Below are 16,498 nucleotides of genomic sequence, written 5' to 3' on the forward strand. Positions count from 1 at the left end.
TTCAGAGGCGGCGAATCTGTAGCTCAGCCAATGCCTTAATTCAATCTAATGAGAAGAAGGTATTAAAACACACTACCAGTCTTCAATATTAGTTATTCGTTCGCTTATAACTAAATGACCTGCTACCATCTATAGGCAACACATCAATCTTGTCTTCGAAAAATTCACAAGACTAATATATGTTATTCATTTCATTCGTTCGTCTCGCTAAAGTGACAATTTAGTATTCACAGTTTTTTTTGCTCTGATTATCATCGTTAAATAATTGGAATAGTTCATATTCATCTAAGAAAAGAATCTTCCATCTTCATCGAAAACCTTTAGTGTTTTATATTATCATAGATCAAGTTTAAAGACATTGTGAAAGAATTCTTTTTCGGAGAATCTAAGTATATATAAAACCGCTTGCACATATACGTCAAACTTTAAACGTAAAATCACAGCCCAAACGGGACCATCTAGAGCAAAAATGACAAGAATAAGACCCCCCTCAAAATCGTCTGGAGATCCCGGGAAAAATCCCAAACCTTCGATTCTCCTCGCGGTTTTCGAGTATACGGGGTGTTTCGGATCATTTTGACATTTCAAGTCCCATATTTCTGTGGTATCTGTGGACAATTTGACTGTCAGTGTCATGTTAATAATAAATATTCCATTTCGATATATGAAAGTTCTTGAGAAGTTTGCAGTTTCCAAAATTGTTATTCTTTAAATAAATGCCGACAGATAAAATGCAAAGTCTTCGGCGAATTGAAAATTCGATAGATATTTGTCAAAATTTGGAAATGAACATTGATATCATCGAATGCATTTTCAGTTCAGGTTCGTTTGAAGGGTTTGTATAATTATTGATTGCATTGGATGAATGTTACTTTATTTCAGGAATTTTTCGTTTATTTTCCACAAACTATAAAACTACATTCTCTTTCGTGAGAATTTGAATCTATTGCGACAGAAGATGGAACTACAAAAGAGAACAGAAGCTTCATCTGATCATGTATTAAACAGATAGAAAAACTCCTTATAGATAATTCACAATTGGCTTTATTACTGGAAAAAGAGCCAAGTTAGTCAGATGACATTCAAAAATTTCCATGTGTTTTTTGAATATCTAAAATAGGGTAAATGCACTGGTTCTCGACCAGTTAACAGAAACATCGATTTCGAGCACGATTTTTTCACACATAAACTTATCAAATTTTAATGGTGTTGGTGTTCATCGATTCTTTGGCGAGTTTTAAATGATTTGTCATCTAATTTTAAGCGTTCTTTCCTCATTTAACCTTTGAAATGTGAAAACTTATAGAAAATCTCAATAACCTCGGTTCTCGACCACGCCGCAGAGTTCTCGACCATTTTTGTGTTAGTTTTCGACCACTAATAATAGTGGCCGCTCCACTTAAAAATTTTATAAAAAACTTCAGAGCGAGATGAGTGATTAGTTCTTACTTTCGTACCGTACCATCGACATCACTACCTGTCACTCAGATGGGTTTCAGATGAGGTAATCAAGTAAACACTCGGAACGTAAAAAAAAATTATTGTGCAAAAGTTTCCACTTTCTATAAATATTTCAAAATAACAACTCATACAACATTATTTGGTTATTTTGCTCTTAATATTTATTTAGAAACTAATGAGTAAATAAAATATAAAACACCGACCACCAGTGGTCGAGAATTAAGTACAATCAAATTGGTTCTCGACCGCGAATAAATAAAGGGTAGAAATAAGTGTTTCAACGTTAATTCGGTGGTCGCAAACTAATATTCACAAAGTAGATATATAAATGAATCAAGGTATCGAAAAAAAAACGAAAATGATCCAACAGAAATATATCAGTTGAAATGAACAATTATTGAAGTAACATATTGGTTCTCGACCACTTTGGTCGAGAAATAAAAGATGCAAATTTTCCAATACCAGTTCGCGACCGCTGAATATTAAACAAAAAAATATAGATTTATTTGCTTTTTGATTGGAATACACTCGAAAATATATCTTATAGTTGATATGGAACAAAATATACACACATAATTCATTTAAAATAAGAAATAATTACTATTTTCTGGTCATATATCACAAAGCACATTTCTAAGAGAGGACGAGAAAGAACCCTTTTCTATGATAGACGATTATAAACTAATTTTTAGCGCGAAAACTCTGGCCTATACCACTACTATGCAAACTATCTTGGAAGGGTAGAATGGTCGAGAACACGTACCGCGAAAATATTTTGCACTACATGATATATTTTTATTATTATTTCATCTCAAATCACGGAATGGTCGAGAACCAGTGCCGGTCGGCTAACCAGTGCATTTACCCTATACACTTTTACGACTGAAGAGTGCAAAAATATAAGTGACCTATCAGTTTTTGAAGAATTTGAGTGCAGTGCTGTTGAATTTATAATGAAGAAATCAAATCGTTGTGAAATCTTTCATACGAATAATTTCAACCATATATACCCTGTTATATTATCATAATATTATTTGTCGTTCAACTGAAACCTTGGAAATTAAGAGACTCTCAAACTTATAACCCGATTTCTCAAAAAGGTTCTACCTAGATATTAAATTTGCTCATGAGGTAACATAAGCTATGGGTATTCGAAAGGCAAGTCTATTCATTCTGTCTCTTTTCAGGTTGTTCATTTATAGCTATACTATATACATATATAAAATCAGTTCGAATTTTTCACTGAACTACTAGTCAAAATGTTACAACAGAAATAAAATTTGAAGGATCATTCAGTATATGAAGAATTTTGACATGGCAGTTACTTTCGAAATTGGTATAAATTTTCCAGCAATTCAATGTAGGTATAAAATACTTTAAAAGGTAACTATTTATTAATACCTGCCATGTCATGAATGAATGATTAAACTTTTATAAAAATGTATATACCTATTATTACAACTCTCTTTTGTTGAATCAAATTTCAATTAAGTTTTCAAAGGAGTTTTCATATGTTTACAATTAGACATGTTGAATTATTGCAATACATATTTGAAGAATATAAACTACCTTTTTCATAATTTCTAGTGATATTCATCCCTAAACATTTTTAGCTTTCCCTAAATTCTTTATGATAAAATTATCACCTAAATTTTCTATCAGATATATTCATTCAGAATTAACATTTGTTAAAACAAAAAAGTCATCCAAGTACAATGCAACAACAGTTAGCAAGTTATTTTTTGATTTTATGTAAATACAATGCTCAATTGTTGATCTTTTTCAACTAATATCTGTCAAAATTTCATTTACTATATATATTGCCCTGTTCAATTTACTTCTGAGTAAAACCCAGAGCTACAAGCTTGCTCAATAACGTAACGAACCATCACGATTAAGCTTGAATTCAGCTCTCCTCCACTGAATCAGAATTATCTAGTGAAATTTCTATATCATCTCTTATCTATGATAACTACATCGCGACTGGTATTAATGAAATTGTTACCTGTATCCCTTTGATCATTCACCAGAACCCACAAAAATCATTTTTGTCCATATACCTTCAAGAAATATGCAACAGAAGAGCACAGATTACGGATAACATCCGGATAATTAATTACGGATAATATCCGTAATCTGTGCAGAAGAGTATGCAAAATTCATCGATACAATTTTCAGATTCTAAAAACGCCTTAGTTCTTCAGGAATGTCCAATTGGTCTTTCAATATTATAAATTATGGAAAATAACCTACTATTAACCAAATTTTTAGATTTCAAAAGGTGTCCTTCCTTGTATTCTAAATATATACACCCTATATAATTGTTGATCGAATATTGTATTTCCTAATAAATTATGAAATAGAAGTATAATTTGTTGCTCAACTGAAAAAAGTATTGATGAACCTCGGAAATGAGGGACTTCTTATAACCTGATTTCTCAAAGAATATATGATATTATTACGATTGTTTGTAAGGCAACATTAGCCATGGGTTTTTGAAAGGTAGATCTATTCATTCTGCCCCTTTTCAGTTTATTATAGCTATACTGAATATTCCTAAAACAAAATTTCACTGTAGGTCTTTTCATAGATCTTATCGAATGATTATGTAAATTCAATATTTGTCAAAACTGAAAATAAACATTGAATGCAGTTTCTTTTTCAGGTAGTATTTCTATTGACTGATAATAACTCTCACATTTTGATTATGCATTTTTCCCAAACTTTTTAAAAAAGAAAGAAATTGCCATTTCTAGAGAAATGAGAATTTCAAAATGTCTAATTACTACTTTAAATATATGCACCCTATATAATTGTTGATCAAATATTGTGTATTTCTTTACAAATTAGTTAATAATTTGAAGCTTTAATCTCAATTTTCAGACTTGAATTGGTCCAACATCTTTAGATACTTCTAATTGATATTCGACAAATAAATATCCTGTATAATTATCCATCCAAACGAAAATAATCCATCTTCTGAAAAGAAAAACAATGTTTACTATATAGAATTAATTTTAATAATGATTCAAAAGTGATGAAATTTTGCAGACTTACTTATTTTGGGTCTTAGATCACAAATCCGCTGTCATAAATTCCTCAATCCAGCTAGTTTTTTTTTTTTTAATTGTGAAATTGGCTTAATGAAGGTGAGGTTATCCACATTAATAGCTGGTTTTCTTGTATTTTATTAACTGATTCTCGTTAGAAATGATTAATTAATCACAATTCAAGCTTTCCCTGAAATAAAAATGCCTTTTTTTCGTCAAAATCGATGGTTTTATCGATTGTTTATATATGGCGGCGGCCATCATGTTTAATACGTAACGTGTGTCAGACGCATAGACCTAATATTAGGTCTAATAATCTGCAACGTTGCCTGTATGCCAGATCTTCTTGATGGGATCGGTTTTTTACTTGGTGGAAATTCATATTAATAGATTGTTTGAGATTATGACGTATTATAAAACTGTATGGAAACTCATAATTTTCGCACAGCTATTCGAGCAGAAAATTCGGCAAGTTTATTTCCGTGATGAATAAATGGTAGTTCATATGGTGTTATTCCGGTTTTTTCGATATTGGCATCGGATTCAGTTTAGTCCTCCTGAACATATACAGGGACATTGATGTTGACGACGAAACTGTGATTACAATGTTTTCAAGGGTTCACAGACCAAATTAGATTTTGTGTTATACTTGCCAATTGTCTTCTTTTTTTTCTTATGAAACAATAGATTTACTATTTTTTTTAAATTTCTACCTGAATGGCTAAAATCGTAATAAGTAAATAAATATATTATAATATAACAAATACATAAGCGCACAAATTTTTTTACCGAAATTTTAGGCTTTATTGTAAAACACTGGTTTTACATTTATGATTCGAAATATTGCCCATCGCTGATCACTATACTTTCTCACATCTTTCGGGCAGCGTACGAATTGAAAAAACTGGTCATCTTTTGAAGCGATCCACGAATCGATCCAAGTTTTTAATTCTTCATAAGATAGGTCAGCTGGTCAGCCAGGCTGTGTGCTATTGATCGAAACAAGTGATAGTCCGAGGGAGCAACGTCTGCAGAATACGTTGGGTGAGGTAGGAATTCCCATTTCAACTTTTTCAAGTATATCTTGACTTTCGCAACATGGAGTCGAGCATTGTCATGCAGTAAAACCAATTCATCTACTCTCTCGTCGTATTGCGGCGGTTTTTCTCTCAATTGATTGCGTTCAATAACGATCGCCTGTGATCGTTTCAGTCGGTTTTAACAACTCATAATACACTACGCCGAGCTGGTCCCACCAAATACTGAGCATGACCTTAGAACCGAGAATATTCGGTTTAGCCGTCGACGTGGAAGCATGGCCGGGATATCCACATGATTTTATGTGCTTGGGATTATCGTAATGAACCCGTTTTTCGTCTCCAGTCCCAATCCGATGCAGAAATTCCTTTCGTCTTTGCCTCGAAAGCAGCTGTTCACAAACAAACAAACTCCGTTCAAACACCTCCCGGCTTCAACTCGTACGACACCCACTTTTCTTGTTTCTGAATCATTCCTATGACTTTCAGGCGTTTTGAAATGGCTTGTAGTCCTAATGATCCTGTCAACTATTGTTGCGTTTGAAATGAGTCTTGATCAAGTATTGCCTCCAATTCTGCATCTTCAAAAACCTTCTCTCTTCCACCGCGATGCTGGTCTTCGACATCAAAATCACCATTCTTGAAGCGTTGAAACCACTCTCGGCACGTTCTTTCACTAATAGCGGCCTCACCATAGGTATTTGAGAGCATTCGATGAGCCTCAGCCGCAGATTTATTCATATTTCAGTAGAAAATTAAAACCTCCCTCAAATGACGAGAATTTGGCTCGTAAGCTGACATGGTTAATCGTAAATAACTTTATGATGCAGACACAAATCGACTAACATGTCGATGGCGTTATGTTCACAAATAACTAAACTTATTGTATGACATCTACGATATATTCATTTCGACTACCACTTACCGTTACAGCCAGCTATTGCAAAACGGCAGGACCAAAGTTGTACGCCTAAATCTAAAATTTCGGAATATGAAATTGTTCAGCTAAAATATTTTCGAAGTTCAGGCGCTTCCGGTTATATAAGAATTAAAAAAATTTTTTTCAAAACAAACTTTTTTTTCATTTTATATGTCTCAGATATTATCGAGATTTCCATTCTCAATTACTCTTTGCTAAAATTATTGTGTTAGTCCTCATACTTTTCAAAATATCAAGGAAAAACCGTAAAAAAGAGAGAATTTCCTTAGTCACAATTACCTGAATTATTTTTACTGTGAATATCCTATGCCTATTTCAATTCACTTTCTCAAACTAAAATGATGTTGGAACATCGTGCATATCTTGAATTTGAGAAATATCATCACAGGGTGTTTCAAATATTGTGCCAAAAATTGTGAACAAACTTTGATCATAACTTTCGATTTTCAAATTAGAACCCTATTTTTTTGTGATTTCGCTGGATTCTACGGTAAAAAATAAGGGTAGTGTCCAAACATAATTATGCTCTCAAATTCAATAAGTCAAGATTTTATGAATTTATGTTATACGTAGGGTCAATTTTATTCGATCTGTTTCCAGACAGACTAGCAATAATACTCTATGACCATAGAAATACAAATATCTAATTACTTTACATGTGACAGGTATTTTCATTATCAAAGCTTCACTAATTTGATTTCACGAATTGAATTTCCGATATTCAAATGACAAAATTCTGGATATACTTTTCTCTAATTAAGTGGCAAATCAGTTCTTTCCGGCACATTTTGTGGAACAAAATAGACTGGAACGGATTTATCTATTATTTGTAAAATTTGTGATACAGAAAACTGTTCTGCCAACCAACATTTTTCAATGCAAAAATCACTAATAGATATTTATGGAAATTTCCGTCAATTTCAATAAAAAGGCAGTGAATTCGGGAACATAATGTTTAAAACTCGTACAGAAGGCTCATTCTACCACTCGGTCATTTTGAACTCTTGGAAGAATATCAATAAGTTCTGCACTTGTATTATAAATATCTAATTCCATATTCACGATGAATGCAATAGAATTATTGGTAGAACTCATCAAATTTTAAATCAGAAATTTCCTCATCTTCTTGAAAGGATGTTGCATACTTCATGAATATCCATTATACTGGATGGAGTACCTACCTAGAAGAAAAAAACCTCTACCTACCAAATGAAATAAAATCATGCAGGACTCCTGTGTGCCAATTCTATTCATATGAAAAAGCGGTAGAATACATTTTATGAATTCAGGAAAAAATCAGCGTGGTGATGAAAAGGGAGTAACAGAAAGTTTGAAACATCCTTCCGAATTATCTTCTCGTCAATTGGTGGTAAATGTGGATATTTCTGATTGAATGCTCGACAAGTTCTCGAAACAATTCTGTTGCATTCACCGTAGATATGGAATAGATCCAGAATTTCATTATTTGAATAACGGGGATTCATATCGTCAAATTATAATCTACTAGATTCAATAATGAGTACACCTGTCACTTTGAAATAATTGAATATTTGAAACGCACTCTAGAAACAGATTGAATGAAATTGACCCTACGTATAACATAAATTCATAAAATCTCGAATAACTCTTGAATTATTGAATTTGAGAGCACAATCATGTTTGAACACTACCCTTATTTTTTACCGTAGAATTCAACGAAATCACAAAAAAATAGGGTTCAGATTTGAAAATCGAAAGTTATGAACAAATTTTGTTCACAATTTTTGGCACAATATTTGAAACACCCTGTGATGATATTTTTCAAATTCAAGATATGCACGATATTCCAACATCATTCTAGTTTGTGAAAGTGAATTGAGTATACGCATAGGATATTCACAGTGAAAATAATTCACGTGATACTGACTATGGAAATTCTCTCTTTTTTAAGGTTTTTTCTTAATATTTCGAAAACTATGAGAACTAACGCAATAATTTTAGCAGAGAGTAATTGAGAATGGAAATCTTGATAATATCTGAGACATAAAATGAAAAAAAATGTTTTTTTCGAATAATTTTTTTTTATTCTTGTATAACCGGAAGTGCCAGAACTTCTAAAATATTTTAGCTGAATAGGGCATCATGAACAATGTCATATTCTGAATTTTCAGATTTCAAATCGGCCCCATTCTCCAGAAACGTCTAATAGGCCTTCGAACATGAAACAACCTCTATAAATATTCATATAAATATCTAAATATAAATATTTTTGAGAGGTTAAGCTTGATATCGGTGTAATCTGGGATTTGGTATCATAGAAAAACTCGAAACCCTTAACGGCGAATCCCCTCAAAATTTAAGGCTAGGACCGCCCTTGATTTGTCGTCATGGAAAGTTATTTGCATCAAATATTTTCATGTGAGCAAGGGCGAAACGGTATGTTCTAGGAAAGAAGTCATATAGAATTCTACCCTAGAATCAGCATAGTATACCGAGTGAATCGTCTAAAATCAGCTTACGATACAAGGTTTCCAAAAAAAAACTTTTATTTTCTAGAGGGATACCCAGTGAAGGATCTACCGGCATAGTGACGGGGTCCAAGGGGCGGAGCCCCTTCGGCGAGCAGAGCGAGTTCTATATTATATAAAACCGCTTTGTGACAGTTCGGCAAATTTTAAACGTAAAATCACAGCCCAAACGGGACCATCTAGAGCAAAAATGACAAGAATAAGACCCCCCTCAAAATCGTCTGGAGATCCTTGGAAAAATCCCAAACCTTCGATTCTCCTCGCGGTTTTCGAGTATACGGGGTGTTTCGGATTATTTTGACATTTCAAGTCCCATATTTCTGTGGTATCTGTGGACAATTTGGCTGTCAGTGTCATGTTAATAATAAATATTCCATTTCGATATATGAAATTTCTTGAGAAAGTTTGCAGTTTCCAAAATTGTTCTTTAATATTTAAATAAATACCGACCGATAAAATGCAAAGTCTTCGGCGAATCAAAAATTCGATAGATATTTGTCAAAATTTGGAAATGAACATTGATATCATCGAATGCATTTTCCTCAATTCAGGTTTGTTTTAAGTGTTTGTATCATTGATTCAATTGGATGAATGTTACTTTATTCCAGGAATTTTTCGTTTATTTTCCATAAACTATAAAACTACATTCTCTTTCGTGAGATTTTGAATCTATTGCGACAGAAGATGGAACTACAAAAGAGAACAGAAGCTTCATCTGATCATGTATTAAACAGATAGAAAGACTCCTTATTTATTTATTCATAATATTAATATTTATTTATAATTCACAATTGGCTTTATTACTGGAAAAAGAGCCAAGTTAGTCAGATGACATTCAAAAATTTCCATGTGTTTTTTGAATATCTAAAATATACACTCTTACGACAGAAGAATGCAAAAATATGAATGACCAATCCGTTTTGAAGAATTTGAGTGCAGTGCTGTTGAATTTTTAATGAATAAGTCAAATCGTTGTGAAATCTTCCATACGAATAATTTCAACTATATGTATATTATCTGTTATATTATTTGCCGCTCAACTGAAACATGTATTAATAAACCTTGGAAATGAGAGACTCTCAAACTTTTACCTGATTTCTCAAAAAGGTTCCACCTAGATATGATATTACAATTTCTTATGAGGTAACATAAGCCATGGGTATTTGAAAGGCAAGTCTATTCATTCTGTCTCTTTTTAGTTTGTTTATTATAGCTATACTAGGATATACATATAAAACATCAGTTGAAATACTAGTCAAAATGTTACGACAGAAATAATATTTGAAGGATCATTCAGGACATGAAGAATTTCAACATGGCAGTTACTTTTGAAATTGGTATCAATTTTCCAGCCATTCAATGTAGGTATAAAATACTTTAAAAAGTAACTATTCATTAAAACTTTCCATTTCATGAATGAATGATTAAACTCGTATAAACATGTAGATACATATTTCACTAAAGGTTTCAATCGTTATAGGAATATTTGCTCTATGGCCAGTTCGAAAATGCTATCCTACTGATTTATTCATTGCTTTTAATTTTGGTAAAAATTAAATTATTAATTGATTCAGATCCAAAGTTAACATTTGAAAAAAATCAAGTCAGTGTAGTTATCGAACCCACTAACATGAGTCAATAGCATTGGCTGATACAATTTTAGTACCGAGGCAGTCATTTCAAATACCGAACACATCTTCTGACTGAAGTAAAAATTGAACAATGATCTGTTTTTACTTGCATCTTGAAATGAATTTTGCAATATTTCAGTGTTCAATAATGAGATAATTATTAAATTGACTCAAGAGATTAACAGAGTATGCTTTATCAGGATTAGTCAATACTGCTAAACACGTTAAAAAACCTATTAACTTCTTATATGGTTCATCATTACAACTCTCTTTTATTAAATCAAATTTCAATTGAGTTTTCAAAGGAGTTTTCAGATGTTTACAATTAGAGATGTTGAATTATTCCAATACATATTTGAAGAATATAAACAATTACTATACTACCTTTTTCATAATTTCTAGTGATATTCATCCCTCAACATTTTCAGCTTTCCCTAAATTCTTTATGATAAAATTATCACTGGAATTTTCTATCAGATATATTCATTCAGAATTAACATTTCTTAAAACAAAAGAGTCATCCACGTACAGGGTGGGCAAATAAGCGAGGTAAGCGGCTATATCTCAGGATCCACTCATCGTAGAGACTTGCGGTAAAAAATTTTACCACTAAAGTAAACAAAAGAAAACACTGGAAATTGTTTTGAAGTTCATACCTCCACCGCTAGGGGGCGTAATAGCTATCGTCGAGTAGAAAAATGCATTTTACTCGAAAAATTTTCATATTAAGTTGGAAAAAAAATATCATCACTGTAAACCTTGGAAAATTCTCTATCTGTTTGAATTGTCACTTTCGATTTTGCGACATCAAATAAGGGTGGGGGAAAGATAGAAATCTGACTGATTGAAATGTCTGTAACTTCAGTTTGGCTCAACAGATCAGAGCAAATTAGATCTTATTTGAGAGACAACATCTTGTTGATTAAGGAAAAGATATACTCATGATGAATTTGATTCAGCTGCTTCCGATAAGGAGCGCTAAGTCAGAAGCTCATTGTTTTGTTCATTTTTCTCTGAAATTTCAAATGTAATGATAGGATTTTCTTAACAGAAACTAAAATTTCATTGAATTTGCATGAAAAAACCTGCAGGTCGCAAAGCGATAATTTCAGGCGTTCTGAAGTTATGGCCGAAAGAAGATATTCTTCAACTGATGCACTGCGAAAAACCAAATTGAGTCTTCAAGTTCTAACAGAAACAGAAATTCCATCAAATTTGTATTAAAAAACCAAAAGGTCGCAAAGCGATAGCTTCAGGGGTTCTGTAGTTATGGACGAAAAAAGATATTCTTCAACTGATGCACTGAAAAACTAAATCATGTCTTCTTTCAGCCATAACTCCAGAACGCCTGAAGCTATCGCTTTGCGACCTTCTGGTTTTTTCATACAAATTTGATGGGATTTCTGTTTCTGTTAGAAATTGAAGACTCAATTTGGTTTTTCGCAGTGCATCAGTTGAAGAATATCTTCTTTCGGCCATAACTTCAGAACGCCTGAAATTATCGCTTTGCGACCTGCAGGTTTTTTCATGCAAATTCAATTCAATTCAATCCTATCATTACATTTGAAATTTCAGAGAAAAATAAACAAAACAATGAGCTTCTGACTTAGCGCTCCCTATCGGAAGCAGCTGAATCAAATTCATCATGAGTATATTTTTTCCTTAATCAACAAGATGTTGTCTCTCAAATAAGATCTAATTTGCTCAAAAATGTTGAGCCAAACTGAAGTTACAGACATTTCAATCAGTCAGATTTCTATCTTTCCCCCACCCTTATTTGATGTCGCAAAATCGAAAGTGACAATTCAAACAGATAGAGAATTTTCCAAGGTTTACAGTGATGATATTTTTTTTCCAACTTAATATGAAAATTTTTCGAGTAAAATGCATTTTTCTACTCGACGATAGCTATTACGCCCCCTAGCGGTGGAGGTATGAACTTCAAAACAATTTCCAGTGTTTTCTTTTGTTTACTTTAGTGGTAAAATTTTTTACCGCAAGTCTCTACGATGAGTGGATCCTGAGATATAGCCGCTTACCTCGCTTATTTGCCCACCCTGTACAATGCAACAACAGTTAGCAAGTTATTTTTTGATGTTATGTAAATACAATGCTCAATTGTTGGTCTTTTTTAACTAATATCTGTCAAAATTTTATTGACTATATATATATTGCCCTGTTCAATTTACTTCTGAGTAAAACCCAGAGCTACAAGCTTGCTCTATAACGTAATGAACCATCACGATTAAGCTTTAATTCAGCTGTCCTCCACTGAATCAGAATTATCTAGTGAAATTTCTATATCATCCCTTATCTATGATAACTACATCTCGACTGGTATTAATGAAATTGTTACCTGTATCCCTTTGATCATTCACCAGAACCCACAAAAATCATTTTTATCCATATACCTTCAAGAAATATGCAACAGAAGAGTATGCAAAATTCATCGATACAATTTTCAGATTCTAAAAACGCCTTAGTTCTTCAGGAATGTCCAATTGGTCTTTCGATATTATAAATTATGGAAAATAACCTACTATTAACCAAATTTTTAGATTTCAAAAGGTGTCCTTCCTTGTATTCTAAATATATACACACAATATATAATTGTTGATCATATATTGTATTTCTTAATAAATTATGGAATAGAAGAATAATTTGTTGCACAACTGAAAAAAGTATTGATGAACCTTGGAAATGAGGGACTTCTTATAATCTGATTTCTCAAAGATGTTACACCTAAATATGATTGCTTGTAAGGCAACATAAGCCATGGGTTTTTGAAAGGTAGATCTATTCATTCTGCCTCTTTTCAGTTTATTATAGCTATACTGAATATTCCTAAAACAAATTTTCGCTGTAGGTCTTTTCATAGATCTTATCGAATGATTATCAATTCAATATTTGTCAAAACTGAGAATAAACATTGAATGCAGTTTCTTTATTTCAGGTGGTATTTCTATTGACTGATAAAAACTCTCACATTTTGATTATGCATTCTTCCCAAATCTTTTAAAGAAGAAATAAATTGCCATTTCTAGAGAAATGAGAATTTCAGATTTCAAAATGTCTCATTTCTCCAAAAATGACTAATTACTACTTCAAATATATACACCCTATATAATTATTGATCAAATATTGTGTATTTCTTTACAAATTAGTTAATAATTTGAAGCTTTAATCTCAATTTTCAGACTTGAATTAGTCCAAGAACTCTAGATACTTCTAATTGATATTCGACAAATAAATATCCTGTATAATTATCCATCCAAACGAAAATAATCCATCTTTTGAAAAGAAAAAAAGGTAAAAGTTTACTATATAGAATTAATTTCAATAATGATTCAAAAGTGATGAAATTTTGCAGACTTAATTATTTTGGGTCTTAGATCACGAATCCGCTGTCATAAATTCCTTAATCCACCTATTTTTTTTTTTTTTTAATTGTGAAGTTGGCCTAATGAAAGTGAGGTTATCCACATTAATAGCTAGTTTTCTTGTATTTTATCAACTGATTCTCGTTAGAAATGATTAATTAATCACATTTCAAGCTTTCTCTGAAATGAAAATGCCTTTTTTTCGTCAAAATCGATGGTTTTATCGATTGTTTATATATGGCGGCGACCATCATGTTTAATACGTAACGTCTGTCAGATGCGAAATAATCTGCAACGTTGCCTGTATGCCAGATCTTCTTGATGGGATCGGTTTTTTACTTGGGGGAAATTCATATTAATAGATTTTTTGAGATTATGACGTATTATAAAACTGTATGGAAACTCATAATTTTCGCACACCTATTCGAGTAGAAAATTCGGCAAGTTTATTATAATTTATATGTTCATGTTGAGTGTCTGTGGGGGTATATATTTCGGAAATGTATTTGAAGAATTCATTAAACTTATCGGTGAATTCAGGAAATTTACGATGAAAATAATGCTCGGCCAAGTAAAGAACAAAATGTTGGAAACCCTCATTTTCCAAGCAATCATAGGATCTCCAACAATCGGACATAACAGTGGTTTCTGAAAGAATCCACTCCTTGATTAATTCCAACAAAGTATCCTTACTCCTATCAGCAACTGGAACCATGAATACTTTCTTGGATTCTCGCTCGATTCCCCCAAAAATCCACTGTCCCTCTATAATTCTACCTCGATTATATTTTCTCCAACAAAATTTCGCTTCATCTATTTCTACAATTTTGCCCGATCACCTCAAAGGTTGGGTATCAGTATCAGCTATAGACTGATCTGATTAAAAGAGCGGGAATACTTGTTCAATAAAAACCATAGATAGTTGGAACCAATTAACAAGATCTTCACATATAATACACTTCCCAATTTTTCGAATCCAAAAGGGCCGCGAAAATTCGATCCCTGTTAATGTCATAATCTCATTCAATTTAACTACAAATGTGTCACACTGGCAACGTTGCTGATTATTTCGCTTCTGACAGGTATTACGTATGAAACATAATGGCCGCCACCGTACATAAACAATGAATAAAATAATAGTTTTTGTTATTTATGATAAATATTTAATCTTAGATTTGTTAGATTATATGATTGGTAACACTGTTTTTCTGTTCAATGACAATGACATTGACAACTAATTTCATGATCATTATTAAGACGAAGTTTGTAGAGTTTGACGACTGAGATAATAGCTGTAATAAAAGTGTATCAAAGTATTGAATATAGAAAATATAGTTGAATATAAATTAAACCTTTCATTTAATTATTCCACGACTCCAACATGGTAGCAGAGCGTGGTTGATTGGCGAAATATAGTGAGAAAGCAAAATTATCACGAACACGTGAAAGGTAACCTCACTTTGTATTATAAGTACGAGTAAAATTTTACTTGGCGAAATAGAAAACTCCCTCATCAATAAAATGGCTCAACAAGCGAGAATTGAAGATATTATAATACCAATATTCGATGGCTCAAATTATTCAAGCTGGAAATTAAGGTTATTAACCCTCTTGGAATATAAAGAATGTCACGAACCCTCAATTACCAAAATGCCTATCAAATATAAAGATGAAGAAGCAACGTGGAAGAAAATGGATTTAAAAGCGAGGACTATAATAATGAGCACAATCTCTGATAAACAATTGGAATATATCGCTGAATGTACAACTGCCTGTGAAATGATCGAAAGATTGGACAAGATGTACCTGACAAAGTCCACAGCCATGCAAATAATCTACAGAGCAAAGATTGAAGAAATTAAGCTTAGCAACTACAACACCCCCGAAGAATTTTTTATTGATTTTGAAAGAACTACAAATGACTTCAAGGCAGCTGGTGGAAAGATGGACGAATCAGAAAAGATGAGATACCTACTCAGGGCTCTACCTCCAGGTTATAGCTATATTGGAGATTTTATCGATGTAATTCCAGAAGAAAACAGGACAGTGGATTATGTCAAATCTAAAATAAAAGAAAAAAACATGTCTACTGATGAAGCAGATAAGAAGACCAACGTGAGTACATTTACAACTAAAACTAAAGCATTATGTTTCATTTGTGGAAAGTCTGGTCATCTCAAGAAGGACTGTTGGCATGGTCAGAAGTATGGTCAAGGGCAGCAAAATTATAGAGGAAGATACCAAACTAGTCAAGGGCATCGAGGACCCCAAAGAGGCTACAACCGAGTTGGTTTCCACAGAGGTCGAGGCAGAGGTCGAGATCACCCAAGAAGTGAATTGTCGAACACTCAGCAGGAAAATTCTCCATCACAATCATGGACAACGCAAGTATCTAGTCTCGAATTAAATCAGGTGAGGTGTAATGAAAATGATGATTGTGATTATAGTGTAATCAACTGGTTGCTAGATAGTGGATGTACTGATCATATCAT

At 32.6% G+C, this 16,498-nt stretch overlaps 1 protein-coding gene across 7 annotated transcripts in view; it reads right to left on the reverse strand.

The window, feature by feature from the left end:
• Positions 1-16,498, reverse strand: part of LOC123679983 (multidrug resistance-associated protein 1-like) — a 398,343-nt gene that overhangs the window by 213,844 nt on the left and 168,001 nt on the right. The window lies entirely within an intron of this gene.

The sequence above is a fragment of the Harmonia axyridis genome, chromosome 5 (assembly GCF_914767665.1).
Source record: "Harmonia axyridis chromosome 5, icHarAxyr1.1, whole genome shotgun sequence".
Taxonomy (NCBI): domain Eukaryota; kingdom Metazoa; phylum Arthropoda; class Insecta; order Coleoptera; family Coccinellidae; genus Harmonia; species Harmonia axyridis.